This window comes from Elaeis guineensis, chromosome 8 (genome assembly GCF_000442705.2).
Source record: "Elaeis guineensis isolate ETL-2024a chromosome 8, EG11, whole genome shotgun sequence".
NCBI lineage: Eukaryota > Viridiplantae > Streptophyta > Magnoliopsida > Arecales > Arecaceae > Elaeis > Elaeis guineensis.
In genome coordinates, this window is record NC_026000.2 from 23,665,777 (window position 1) to 23,676,134 (window position 10,358).

General features: G+C 45.8%; 1 non-coding gene across 1 annotated transcript; it reads right to left on the reverse strand.

Moving 5' to 3' along the window:
- Positions 1–525: 525 nt before the first annotated feature.
- On the reverse strand, positions 526–2,519 carry LOC105034285 (uncharacterized). Its single transcript, XR_012133816.1, has 2 exons — positions 1,949–2,519; positions 526–799 (listed from the first exon to the last, which is right to left on the reverse strand). It is a non-coding gene; the product is annotated as an uncharacterized protein (transcript).
- Between the last annotated feature and the right edge of the window lie 7,839 nt (positions 2,520–10,358).

Consider the following 10,358-nt stretch of genomic DNA (forward strand, 5'->3'; position numbering starts at 1 on the left):
TTGCTGTACGCATGATGAATTACTTCTCGTTTCTGACACGAACAACCTATACTCCGAACTTGTAGGACGAGACACTGACACTGTGCTGCTCTTTGCAGGATAAATACTGATCCTAGTTTGTTCTGCTACTCACTGGCTGAATCTAGTTATTCAGTCTTCAGCAATAACAACAAACAACCAAATGTTACCAACCAACTGCCGGAGTTGCTGAAACAAAACAAAACAAAACAAAAAAAGGAACAGCCGAGAGTTCAGAACTTGCCCTGGGGGCTTGTATTCATTCTGCCAGTAAGCTGAGTTACTTATTCTCCTTTTAAGAGAAAAATATATTTGCAGAGAAGAGATTTAAGAATATATGTACACTATTACAATGGAGAAAAAACATTTACTCGTTTTAGTTATCGTACATGAAACAATATAACTATACGTGTACCCAAAAAAATAAAACAATATAACTATACTCATTCATAGGTAATGCTCGTCAGACATGTTATAATTTTAATCTCGGATCTCAGAGCATCTCTTCCCTCTACTTCCTCTTCCTCCTGTTCTTCCCGATGTGCCACTTCTGGCAGAAGCATCTCTAGTGAAAGAACCGCAGCGTCCTGATGGCATCAAGCTGGGAAGCCTCTGCAGAGGATTTACTCTACAAAAAGGAAGCCTTGGAAGTTGATAGTGATAAACCATTATAGTAGATGAAATCAAGTATGCAACTTCTCTCAGCTGCATAATCTAACAGTACATGCCACTGCTTGGGCCCAATACTTCAGCCTTGCTTTAACCTCTTCAGGATGGTCACCTAGGAGTCAAGAAGAGCAAAAAACCAAAAAAAAAGGCAATAAGAATATAAGAAAAATTATGAGAAATAAAGTGAATCCTTTTCTTTGACAGAATGGTTAAAAAAACTGTTAACAATCACCAAAAAAGAAGGCAGCATAAGATGCATGTATTCTTAGCAAATTATGAGTTTAAAAATTTAGAACATAAAATGGCTAATCATTCATCGATCCTATTCAAAATCTTCTAGCCTCTATAAGATGGACATTTAGAAGAAACCACATGGTACTGAATAAATCCAAGTTACAATAATAGTTTACCACCAACCAAAATAACAAGATGCATGCATTCTTCGAAGAACACTTATTTCTGCATAGGCCAACTAAAAGGCAACCCCCCTTTTATTTCTACATAAATTAAAGAAATCCTGAGTCCTAAATGAAAAACAACAGCAACAAATGCACAAACCAACTTGATTTATCAAATTATATAAAAGTTTAATTCAGCATATAATCCATTTGGAAATCAACACAGCCGTCAAATCTCACAGAAGAATAGCATGAAGAACTGCAAGGAAAGACCATATTCTCTCAGTTACTTATGTAAACATAGGTGAACCATTAATCTTCACTGGAACAAGGAAAGCCATATCGCAACTTCGAGTTTCTTAAAATTCAACTGAATGCCATCCATATCAAACAGCCTCATTAGATCTGTACCACAAAACAAACAACTGTCCCATCTCAATAGGAAAACATCGCGATATAAACTGCTTCAATGGGAATAACAAACTAAACTATGAATCCCATTTCACAAGCTAAAACTTTCTCCCATATTCCTAAGAATTCCACTACTAAGAGATCTAGAGTCCCATATAGTTACCAAATGGAATTATAGCAATCCTTAATTATATCATCAATCCTCCGTCCAATTATTACTCAATATCAGGAACAATTTTGTTTAACAATTCTTAAAAAAAAAACAAAAAGACAAAAAATCAAATCTTTCTCCCATGTATTAAATACTAAAGAAATTCCAAGCAACCCATTGATGGAAAACAGAAAATTTTCATTGTTCCCCCAACTACACAGACACATTAACAAACAAAATACATATCCGAACTTGAACTCCAGAAAAAGAGACAGAGTGCAGAAACAAGAAGCAATCTTACCAGGGCAGGAGATCCTCCAATTGGCGATGGGAGGCGAGCTCATCGCGGCGCACTGCTCCACGGCCTCACCGGAGCCATCCGACGATCGCTGCTGCTGATGCTGCTGCAGGTGCTCGTCGAGGAACAGTGGCTCATGGAGTAGCAGAGCTCGAGCGCCGGAAGGGTGTTACAGAGCTGGGGGATCTCCTCGTAGCTGAACCCAAACCCCAAGTCCAGACATCCCTTGAGGTCCTCCAGGTCATCGTCCGTCAGGCTCCTGGTCCTTCCGTACCCTTCCAATCCCTCCTCCCGCCCGCCGTCAGCCGCCACTACGTATCCCTCCAGCATCACCCCACCGCTCTTCCTCGGCCACGCCTCCTCCCTCCCCACCCTCCCCTCAAACAAAATCACCTCCTCCTCCTCCACCGCCGCCGGGAAAACTCTAGGGTTAGGGTTTGAGATCGAAACAGGGGTCTCTGGTTCAGAGTAGCAGCTCGCCATCTCTCTCTTTTTGTGGGGTGGTAATCTAAAGAGATGGGGCCTTTGAGCTTTTAAACAGGAGGAGGTGGGTTGTCCTCTCTGAGGATTGGGATACCAGAAACGATGGCAGTGAAACGGGAAACGTGTTTTCTTTTTTTTTATTAATTTTATGGGATGTTCCTATCGCGTATGGAAAGGATGAGAAACCCAGCAGTACAAGAAGGGATGTGTTTTTTTTTTTTTTATTGTAAAAAGAAGGGATGCGTTTTGCTGCATACGGAACGTCTAAGAAGGCTGTGCAGCTACGGAAATGATTTTTTTTTTTTTTTGGAAAAAGTGGAAGGCTTGTGCGAGTTGAATGGAAATTTCCGGTTTTGTACTGGTTGATTATAACTATTTGACGTTTGTTTGGCTGCAAGTAAATTTGCATAAAAAAAAATTGATTTATTTGATGTGATTGCTTTTGTTTGTTTGTTTTAAAATAATAAATTTAAAAAATTATGAATTTTTTTTAAAATTTATCTTTTAAAAGATAATATATATAATTTTGAATTTTCTAACAAACATGCTCGCTGTGACCCAAATCTTAATAATATCATATTATCATATAATGACGATCCAAATCACAATAATCATTTGATTATTCAAAAATTAAATAATATTTTTTATCAAAAAAATATTTTACAAAATTTATTAAATTCACATCTTATATGCCCACCAAAAGTTCCTTTGACGTTCTCAACAGTCTGATAGCAAATCAACTCTCTATAACTTTATTTTTCATATAATAATTATTATTTAATTTAAAAAATTAATAATATAAAAATAATAATATTATTTATCAAAGATCCTATCTATCCGGTTGAAAATACAAAAATTAGGTATATTATATAAATCAATATTCAAAATTTTGAAGAGCAACAACTCTTCTCGTTACATATTAATTATCACAATAAAACTAATTATTATATACTTATTGATATATAGTATATGAAAATTGCTAATTATGCAGTTCGATGAACTTATCATGCCACTAACTTATCAAATGAACTAACATATTTATCCTGTGGAAGAAGGAAAGAGGATAAAAAGAATTGTAAATTCGTAGCATGCATGGACGTTCATTTGATATGCTTGCTCTTTTCAAATGACCGATGAATTGTAGACTTTGACTACGCTAAATGGGGGAGGAGAAAATTGGCAAGTGATAACGCCTCTTGATCCTCGATTTGAATGCAGTGACCTTTTGTCCTACGCAATCTACGAGAAGACGTGGTGGATCCCTACAAGTAAAGATTTCATGATAAGCACTGTTAGTTGAATGGCAAAAATTTCATGAGAATGAGAGAAACAAAAAAAAAAAAAAAAAAAAAAAAAGCTAGGGAACAACCAATGCAAGATTTTGCTCACGGATTGCACAAGTGGTCAGTTCATCATGTTTAGATCATGGCTAAATAGTGATTAACATCCATAAAAAAGCTTTGCAAAGCAACGCTCTTAGAATCTTTTTGTGATAGCACGATTTGCAACTCAAGCACACAATCTTTAACCCTACCAAAGTTTACCCACGAGCCAACCCTAAATTGTAATACTTTTTTGTGGCAATTTCTATCAAGTTTAAAATCGCAAGAGTAAATTACCAACAATCTTTGCAAATTTTGACCAACTTGCACAATTTTGACCCATCTTCAATGCATTAGAAATGTTGGCTTTAAATGGAAAGAGAACCCGTCTAGATTTTCTTCTAGGCTATCAAAAAAAAAAAAAAATTATCTGTCATATTGCAATGTGCTCTTACAACTTATAGAAGATTTGCTATTAGACCGCCATCCCTCGCAGCACATTGTCAACCTGAGTCGCCACTCGCCAACGTATATCTTTGAGTCCAAAAATGATAATGGAGCTCTCATTCGTATTGAGATGCCATTTCCTCTGAGTCCCCGATAAATATGTATTTTTTTATGAGAGAGAAAGTCCATAGAATTCAAAACCTTCTCTCAATGGACGCGCGATCCAACGGTAAATACGTACAGCACAGCACATGGTCCCACTCTTGGAGGGTATCTTTGTCATTTCACAAACAAAAAAACGCGGGTCGAGATAACCATGAAAAATAGAAATGGGGCCCACGTCGCTCTTTGCCACGCGCTGTCTTCGTCTTCCACTGGGTGGTAGACGCGCGTCGTGTGGGGTCGGCGAATCATGTGGTGGGGAACCTGGCACCAGAAGGCCGCCGCCACGTGGCTCCTCGTCCCGGCTGTCAGGGTGCAAAAGCGTGCCGTTAGATTCTTTGCCGCACGTTCTACTTGCTGGCTGCTGCCGCGATGGGTGATGAGCGGAGATGTACGTGACTAGATTCATTCGCTGCTCCTGCTCCTACTTTCCTTTTTTACTTTTTTTTTCTGTGAAGAATCCACTTTGGTATCAACAAAAAAAAAAAAATGTTGAACAGATTCCTTCGGAAATTTTTGTTAACCAAAGTTAATGTTGATGTTTTTTTCCTTTATTTATTTTGCTATGAGCTGTCGGGGTGGTCCAAAGATTTACTTATCTACAGTGATGGGATAAGTAAGGGAAAAACATAGAATCTCAAAAAAAAAAAAAAAAATCTCATAAAAAATTAAAAAATATTATAATTGTAAAAAAAATTATTTTATTTTTTTTTTAATTTTTATATATGCAATGAAAATGCTATAACAGCCTCTGTATTTATACTGTAATCGATGCGGAAATATATCTATAGTCATAATGATTGTTAATTAATTATTAGTTTTATTTTAACATAATATTTTGTAAATATCTAGATAGTAATATAATAATTCATATAATATTTATATTATTGATTTTGATAAATAATATTTGTGAACTAAATGGCTGGAAAGAGGAGGATGGATATAAATAATTGAGCCTAAAATCTAGACTGATCTAAAATTTTTCATTTGATTAGGTTTCAATATGGCTATCAAATCTGGTCCTCATTTCCTATTAGAAAAATTGTAAGTTTGAGAAGTGTGATGCAATTGCTCGGCATAATAATCTGCTTTAGAAGTGATTTGGCACATGATAAGCTATTCTTTGTAGGACAGCTCACCTGTCTTCACACATTTTCATTAACAAAAAAAATAAAATAAAACTTGTGCTAATTTATATCTTAAAAAAAGATTGAATTTGGTCATTGTTGGTGATCGGGGTGGGGAATACCGATCGATCCCGCTCATGCGACTTATAATCGGACATGCACGACCGACCGATCGACCGACCGATCGACGGCTGTCGACCGACCGAGGATATGTCGGTCGGGCAGGCCCTTTCTGCCCTCCCGACCGACTGCACCGGGGGGTCCGATGCCCGACTCCCGCGACGTGATCGACTGACCGTCGGAGGGTCCGAATCTCTACCCGACGCCCCTCAGCTGGCCACCGACCTAAGGTCGGTCGACTCCTCCAAATACCGTACTACTGCCAGGGACTGTCGGTCCTGACAACAGCATGCGGCACTGCCCCCTAGGGGCATTATCCCGCCTATGGCATTGTCAACCCTAGTGATTTGACCCCCACGGCGATTTGATATCTTTACGGCGACTCTGACAGTCTACAGTGAATTGACAATTCTTCAATTGTCTGCGCCATTAATGACGGCGCCATACCACGCTCCACTATATATATCGGGGAAGGCAACAGTGCTAGAGGCCTTTCCGAAAACTCTCAGCTTGCTCTCTCTCTCCCTCTCTCGTTGAGTCCTTATTTTTTTCTCACTGTTGCCTAGTCTCCTCTCTGACTTAACCGTCGTAGGGTCCCGCCGGAGCCCCCTCTGGTCAGTGTGGACTTTCTTTCGCAGGCGCTCGTTCCCGACGATCAGGCGACGAGGGGATTGGCCGCAACAGATTGACGCGCCAGGTAGGGGCAGCAAGCAACGCTCATAGTGACAAGTTAGTGCTTCATCGACAGCACAGGGGATCGTAACCCCTACAGAACCCTAGATGACGAAGACAAGAGCTCAGGGATCGAGGGTCACTGGATCGGTGAGGCGCTCTTCCCATCGGGAAGAGGCCTCTCCTCCACCTCCGCGGCGGAACCCAGCTCTCCACACCCCGCGGTGACCACGGAGGTGCAGATCGCGGTGATCGTGCGTAGATGACCGTGCTGACGGATGCGATCAAAAGCCTTCAGCAACAGTCGGTCCGACTGCCGCCATCACCGATCGAGCAACCGGCGGTGCGTCCGATGCCCTCCAGAGCAACCGCCGATGCCCGCATCGACCTCCGACACTCCTGCAGGAGCACCTGCCACAGCGCTCCTACCAAGAGGAGGAGCGGCCGCGGCGCGACACCCATCAGTCCGACGGCACTCTCCCTCCCAGCTAGAACGAGCAAGGAAGGAGAAGCGCCCACGGACGCCGTCCGCCTCTCTCTCGGATTCTTTGGGGACTCCACCCCTGGGGTCTCCCAGCACCACCGGGCCGACGACTACGAACGCAGGTTCGAAGAAATCGACCGTCGGCTTGCCCAGCTGCAGGTGGACGGGCAGAAGTCTTCAAATGACGTCGACTTCCAGACCGTCCAACCTTCTCCCGACTCATCCTCGACGAACCGATTTCCACTCGATTCAAGATGCCGCACGTGGAGCCCTACGACAGCTCCACCGACCCGATTGACCATCTGGAGAGCTACAAAGCTCTCATGATGATTCAAGGGGCAACCGACGCCCTCCTTAGCATCGGCTTCCCCGCTACGCTACATAAAGCTACCAGGGCCTGGTACTCCGACCTTCGATCGGGAAGTGTCCACTCCTTCGGACAGCTCGAGCACTCCTTTGTGGCCCACTTCAGCACCAGCTGGAAGTCGCCGTGAATGTCGGATAGCCTTTTTTCTCTCAAACAAGGAGAAAACGAGACGCTCCGACACTTCGTGGCGCGGTTCAACACGGCCACGCCGAGGTTCAGGACCTTAATGAGGACATGGCCGTCTCGGCCATGAAGCGCGGGCTAGGGGTCCCGGTTCACCTACTCCCTGGATAAAACCCTCCCCGAACGTACGCTGAGCTGCTGGAGCGCGCGTACAAGTACATGCGCGTGGACGAGGGAGCTTCCGACCGATGCTTGGCCGAGCCTAAAGGCCCGAAGGAGAAGCAGAGAAAGGGTCGGGACCCCGCTGCGTCTAGCAGGCCCCCGACCGACATCGGGTCTCACCCCCACGACGGGACCAGAGGTCACCCCGCCGGTGGAGCCCAAGGCCGACATGCCCCAGGTACGATTCCTACACTCCCCTCTCTGCTCCTCGTGCGCAGATTTTGATGAAATCGAAGGGGAAGAGTACCTGCGACGGCCTCCGCCTCTGAAGGCAAAGGACCTCGACCGACGGAAGTATTGCCGATTCCACCGGGGCCATGGCCACAATACCGAGCAATGCATCTAGCTTAAGGATGAGATTGAAGCTCTCATCCGTCGAGGGTATCTCGATAAATTTCAGAGGAACCCACCGACTCAATCAGTTGCCGATCGACGACCCCAGCTTACTGAGGAAGCGACGACTAATCAGCCAACGGTCGGAGTCATCAATATGATTTCCAAACGACTTGGCCCGGGGACGTCTGCTGGAGGGAGCCGACGAAGAGGCCGGCCCGGATGACGTAATTACCTTCACGGAAGAAGATGTTCGGGGCATCCAAACTCCCCACGACGACGCTGTTGTTGTCTCGGCAACAATAGCGAACTATGATGTAAAAAGAATTTTTGTAGATAATGGAAGTTCAACGAATGTTTTGTTTTACTCGACCTTCTCCCGGATGCGACTATCGACAGACCGACTCAAGAGGGTCTCTACGCCCCTGATAGGCTTCGCTGGAGACGCAGTCACAACGGAAGGAGAAGTCACTCTGCCCGTGACGGTCGGTACCGAATCACGACAAAGCACAGTCCATTTGACTTTTACGGCCGTCCAGGTGCCTTCGGCCTACAACGCCATACTTGGAAGACCCAGACTAAACGTCCTCAAGGCGATTGTCTTGACGTACCATCTCTTGGTCTGGTTTTCGATCAAAAATGGAGTCGGGAGATGCGCGGAGACCAACACTCGCTCGCCGATGCTTTCAAATCTCCGCTCAAAGCGACGAGTTGAAGGGCTCCCTGACGATCGACAAATTAGACCAACGGAAGGAGGAAGAACGGGGCTCGCCGGCTGAACAGCTCATGTTAATCCCGATAGCGGAGAGCCCCGACTGAAAGGTATGGGTCGGGTCTCAACTGCCCGACCCAGAACGACGACGGTTGACGGAGCTGCTGAAGGCCAACACCGACATATTTGCTTGGTCGGCAGCAGATATGTCGGGCATCCCTCCGGAGACAATAACGCACCGACTCAACATCGACCCGACGGTGAGGCTGGTGAAACAGAAGAAAAGGTCTTTTGCTCCTGAAAGGCAGAAGGCCATCGACGAAGAAGTGGACAAGCTATTCAAGGCGGGCTTCATCAGAGAAACTACGTACCCCGATTGGCTCGCCAATGTTGTCATGGTCAAAAAAGCCAACGGAAAGTGGAGGATTTGCATCGACTACACCGACCTGAATCGGGCCTGTCCGAAGGACAGCTTTCACTTCCAAAGATCGACCAGCTGGTGGATGCGACGTCCGGTTATCGGCTGCTCAGCTTCATGAACGCCTTCGCCGAGTACAACCAGATCCGGATGGCGCCCGAGGATGAGGAGCACACTGCCTTCGTGACCCCCAAGGGCCTCTACTGCTACCGAGTAATGCCCTTCGGGCTGAAGAATGCCGGCGCCACCTATCAACGACTTGTCAACAGGGTCTTTAAAAACCAGATCGGACACAACATGGAAGTATATGTCGACGACATGCTGGTAAAAAGTGCGCAGATTCGGATCATGTCCGGGATCTCGAAGAAGCCTTCCGCACTCTACGACGACACCGGATGAAGCTGAACCCGACTAAGTGTGCCTTCGGAGTAACCTCGGGGAAGTTCCTCAGGTTCCTCATCTCGCAACGGAGAATCGAGGCCAACCCGAGAAAATCAAGGCCATTATCGACGTGCGCCACCCGAACACCAAGAAGGAAGTCCACAGTTGAATGGAAAAATCATCGCTCTCAGCCGGTTCATCTCTCGATCGGCTGAAAGGTGCCTCCCGTTCTTTAAAACTCTGAGGCAGGCGAAGGGCTTCTCTTGGTCGGATGAGTGCCGACGGGCCTTCGAGGATCTGAAGAGTTACTTGGCTTCCTCATCGTTGCTTGTGAAGCCGGAGGTCGGGGAGACATTATGTCTCTATTTGGCCACTTCCCCCGAGGCGGTCAGTTCGGTGCTCATCAGAGAAAATGAGAGCCGGACCCATCAACCTATCTACTATACCAGCAAAGTGCTCCACGGCGCTGAAGCCCGGTATTCGGAGACAGAAAAGATGATCTTTGCCTGACCGTCTCCGCACAGCGACTCCGCCCATACTTCCAGGCGCACGCTATTGTGGTTCTCACCAACCAGCCCTGAGGGCGATACTGCCCGACCTGATACATCGGGATGACTAGCAAAGTGGCGATGAAGCTCAGCGAGTTCGACATACAGTACCGACCGTGACCTGCCTTAAAGGCCCAGTCCTGGCCGACTTCATCGCAGAATGCCCGACGACCGACCAAGGGTTGGAAGACTGGACCCCGGATGAGACGCGGTCTCCGAGCCTGACCCGTCTCCACCTAGTACTGCACATCGACGGAGCTTCAAACGCTCAAGGGAGCGGGGCTGGGTTCCTGCTCACCAACTCGGATGGGGTGGTCACGAGTACGCCCTACGATTCGACTTCAAAGCCTCCAATAACCAAGCCGAGTATGAAGCGCTCCTCGCCAGCTTGAGGATGGCAAGGAACTTGGGATCGATAGCCTCAGGGCATTCTTCGATTCTCAGCTGATCGTGGGGCAGGTCAAAGGGAATTCGAGGTGCGAGATCCAGCCA